Here is a 5,326-nt window from a genome sequence, read left to right on the forward strand (position 1 = left end):
AAACCATAACCTACCTCCACCGAAGATTCGTGATCAAGCAAGCAAATTCCCCAAAGCTTGTGTTTTCCTCTTCGTTCGTTTCTCTCTTTATCGTTCGACCCTCTCTCTCTTTGTTCTTCTGTTTTTCTTATTCAAACCCTCTTTCTTTTACCCTAATTAACATATAATTAAGTATAAAGATGGCAATAATATCCTAATAATTAACTCAAGGTTGCCTCTTTTAACCCCCAAGTAATTAGACTTATTAACATTAACCCACTAACTTTATAATTAAAGCAGGAATAGTCCAAAACGCCCCTTAAATTACTAAGCAGAAATCCGACCCAGCCTGGGATTTACGCAGTCTGTTACGGTCCGTCGTGCCTGCGACGGTCCGTCCTGCTGCTCCGTCACAGAGTTCAGAGACTCAATTTCCTTGAAGAGTCTGTGACGGTCCGTCGTTCCCACGACGGTCCGTCCTGCCATGTCGTCACGAAGTTCAGAGAGTCGATTTTAGTACCCAAATTTCAGAATTCTAAGTGTTTTGGAGCGAGACCCCCTCGACGGTCCGTCGCGCCCATGACGGTCCGTCGTGGGATCCGTCGTCTCAGACAGTTTTTCCAGAAATAAAATCTGCTGCTCAAAACGACTAAACAGGTCGTTACAATATCACTTTTATATGATGAAGTTATCATTTTCTTTTTTAATTAAATCAATTTATATTAGGATATTCTCATAGTTTTAAGGTGTCTTCCCCCTTGTTCATGACTATTTTTTCAAGGCTCGAATTTGTGATTTAAGACGTACGTCTCTCAATCTTTTTCGAGTGAATTTTTTGATATATTTTTAATAAATTTAATTTTTTATATGATTTTGAATAATCATAACCTCTTAAACTATCTTTTGGAGTTTAGTCAAACATAAAGCCCAATTTATAAATACAACTCCTTAAATTCATAAATAAAATTTACATACGTTAAAATTATATAGGCTTAAGATAATTGTAACCATCTCGACAAGACTATGAACATTTTTATAAATGACCTAATACTACAATTTTTAAAATTGATTTGTTCGAAGGAACTAATTAGTACTTTTATTAAATTAATTGTAATAATTATATATAGAGTTGTCAATATGGGTTAGCCTACCCTATACAGGCTGATTCATACAGACTTTGATATTTTATGGGTTAGGTCGGATTAACCAACTTTTTATGTGCCCAATCCACAATTAAATGGGCTATAGGCTAGTCGGGCCAATTCACTTTTTTTAAAATGGTTGAATCCATCGACATCCCCTTAAATTTGGCATCAAGTTTCACTTTGACACCTCAAGTAGGCTTTGTTCATTTTAAACACCTCAAGTAGAGGTTCACTATGTCATTTTGACACTTTTTTACCAATCAACTAAAATTATAAAGTGTGTGTAATACACTTGCGGATAACATGGCATGATGACTAATTAAAAGCTGACATGTGGCATTTGAATGTAAACATAATAAATTTAAAATGAATTATTAAAAAATAACTAATTTTTCAGCAAAAATAAATAAATAAAATTACTTATTTTCTACCATCCCACCCACCGCATATAACCCCACCTCTACTCCTTTTGTTTTACGTCCCTTTTGTCTCTCCAACTCTACAACAATTTTCTTGATTCTTCTTCCAATTTTTTTTTTTAAAAAAATAATTAGATTTTAGGGGTTTTTTTAATTGATTTTGAAAATTATATATGACATTCTTCTAACCTTTTTGAAAAAAAATAATGTGTTTTTTGTTCTAAAGAATCTTTTCAAAATTAGTGTGATGATTTTTAAAAATTTTGTTCTTATAAATAATTTTAAAATTAGTGATATTTTTTTATTTTATATTTTCATATTTTGTAAGGTTTTTTATCAAGAATTTTCATGGGGGAGAGGAAATAAGTGGTAGGGCTAAAAAGTGAAGAATAAAAGGGGGGAAAAAAACCCTCACGTGCTCAAAATGGGTGCAACACACACAATATATCAAGTCAGCAAAAAGTGTCAAAATGACACACGGGACTCAACATGAGGTGTTTAAAATGAACAAAGTCGAGTTGAGGTGTCTAAGTGAAAATTGATGCCAACTTTAGCGGACTACGATGGGTTCCCCTAAATTAAATTATAAATTATAATTTTAAAATGTTATCATAAATATCCGCAAAATAATATTACATGATGTTAATGTTATTTACTTGTATCAAATCCACAAATAAAATTATCTTTATAATATTTCTTAAGTTTTTTCAAGTAAAAGTACAAATATCTAAATAGATATATTAACCAAATTGGTTTAAGTTTGGACTCTCTTTAATTTTAAATTTTAATATTATATTATATTTTTTACTCCCTCTGTCCCATTTTATGTCGCACCATTTGACCGAGTTTAAGAAATAAACGAAGATTTTGAATTGTTTACCAAATTGTCCTTTAAAAATACACTCACTTTTCTCTCTCCTCATAAATGTATTAGAGTACTGTTTAAAATTAAGTGGGACCAAACAAGGGTAAAAGATAAATTATGCCTTTAAATACTTACTATATAAGGAAATGTGATATTAGGATCGACCAAAAAGGAAATGGTGCCACATAAAATGGGATGGAGAGAGTAATTAATTTTTATTATCCCACAGGTCGATCCTATCGATTTTTCCCAAGCCCTACAAATCAGCAGACTTATTTAGGTCGAGCTAAAAAAACTTTTTTCTTAAATGGGCTCTAAGAATCTTAATCCAACCCTATTAAATTCTGGGTTAGACCAGACCTATCCAATGGGTCTTAACCTATATTGACGGCTCTAATTATATATTAGACCAACTCCAAACTCTATCTAAACAAACAAGTTCAAATCGCTATAACTTCCGTAGGTGACAAATGAGTGGGTTAGATTGAATTTGAACGGATCAAAATAAATTGAGTTGGTCATTGAAAATAACTCACTCCAACTACTCCTACAGTAAGCCTTAATTGTTTTATTTTGTTCTTTTATAAATTTTTAGTATCTTATAAAATTATTTTCTTTGTTATGACTATTTATTAATAACTTATCAACTAAGAAGTCTTTTTGAAAATATTTCAACTAGATTTGTCAAAAATCAATTTGAGCTAATATGAGCCCATACTTTGATAGAGTGAAATAACTTAGGTTAAGATGGACTAAACTAAAAGATAAGTTGGTCAGTAATCAACTCAAACTTACCCAACTTAACGTCTAGCTATAATATTTTAATGAACTAATTTTATCATCTCTAATTACGACCTACAAATTAATTTAGCAAAATAGAGCAATAAATTACAAAAGACCAATCCTTTAAAGAGTCAAAGTTCAACTGTCAAGATAAAGAATTGTTTGAATGCTCTCAACTACGACAACATCTCTCAAAGGATCACAATAAATAATAACATATTCACGATAATTTTATAATAGATTCAAAAAGGATAACGTGTATAAACAAATTTTATATTTATCTAGAGATTAAAAAAATTTAATAAATTATTAATTTACGTAAAAGCATTCTAAAATAGTTCGATAAATTAGGTTCAATTTTAAGTCATTCACAAAATATATAAATTTTTTTCATTCAATTTTAAAATCAATTTCAGTTTAAATCTTAAAACACAATTGATTTACTTATAAATCGTATAAATCCACAATTTTATCTGCTAATCATTAAAATATTATTTTTCTTCCTTCCATTTTATATAACATAGTTAAAATTTGAATTATGACATAGATAATGAAACATACGAAATATTAAAATCAACTTATTAACTAATTTAGCTATTATTAATCTCTATATGATAATTTGAATCATTTCTTTCCTTTTTTTGCCCATATATATAATATAAATAATTATTATTATTTTCCTTTTTTTTAAGAAAATCAAAGAAATAATTGAATGAATGATGGGCATTGAAGTGTATCTGTCGGTGACAGAGTGCAATAATTCTTTTCTCCCACTTGCATTTAGATACTAACAGATTTTGCAATTTTTATTTTTTTTAAAAATTATTTAATTTAATTTTTTATAGAAAAAGTGAAAACGAAAGTCTTCGAGCAATATTAAAATTATTTTTGTGTAATTTATAAATTACGAATTTAAATTATGAAAACATTCACTAATATCTACATCGTATTCTTTGAAGTGATGCTCCTTTCTGAGCTTTATTAATACAGAATATTTTATGCAACGAGATATTTTTTATCGAAGAAGTGACATTCCAAATTAGAAATTTAGAATTTCCATTTTGGAACTTAATATTTTAGCTTTTATGGTGTAGAAGGATAAAGCCATTATTAGGAATCTTATCTTTAATTTTAAAAAGTATGTGTCAATATCCATTTTCTTCTTTCCTTTTTTCAGAAAGTTGAAGTATTTTAAAGTAGAATAATAGTATTTTTAGGCCATTATTAGCACAAAGAAAATTTTATTAAGTATATTTAACATTTAATTAATTAATAAAAATAAATAATTTTGGTCCTTTCTTAAGTAGCAAATGGTTATATTTAAACTATTTTAAAAATTCATTACTGTCAAATGTGAAATAAAAATACATAAACATAACAAATAAATAAGTATTGGAACAATTATATTATTAGAAAAATAAGAAATGAGCTATGTACCAAATTTCCTAGGTATATAATAATTCTATTTTAACAAAATTCATCAACAAATTCCATAACAAATTTTATGTTTTCTAATAATTATATATTATAAATTTGTAAATATATATTCACATAAATGATCAAAGAACGTTTCAATTCATTAATTCAAATTTGTAAATATATACTCGTAAAAAATACTCAAAGAACATTTCAATTAATTAATTTAATTTCATATCACACTTATATTAATTTGTAAAAAATTTAGCTGTCATTCTATACGCTCATTGGTGGTGCACAAGTCATAAAAGGAAAAAATTGTGGAAAATCTAGAAGAAATTAAAAACTTAAATTATCTAATAAATATATTATAGACTATATATAGTACCTAGTGGCAAATAATATGTTAAATTTTTTTTGCTAAATATGATAAACATGGATAAAAGACTAAGGGTGTGTTTGGAATGAAGGAAAATGTTTTCCATGGAAAATGTTTTCCTAGAAAATGTTTTCCTGGAAAATAAGTAGATTTTGGACTTATTTTCTCATGTTTGGTTGGTGAATAGAAAACATTTTTTGAAAATGATTTTTAGTGTTTGATTTATGAATGAAAAATATTTTTGAGGAACATCTTTTATTTTTACTAGAATACAAAATAATTTATGAAATTGAAAATATTTTTTAAAAACAATTTTTTTTGGGGTGGTGGTGATAGGGGG

Source organism: Solanum pennellii, chromosome 11 (genome assembly GCF_001406875.1).
Source record: "Solanum pennellii chromosome 11, SPENNV200".
Taxonomy (NCBI): domain Eukaryota; kingdom Viridiplantae; phylum Streptophyta; class Magnoliopsida; order Solanales; family Solanaceae; genus Solanum; species Solanum pennellii.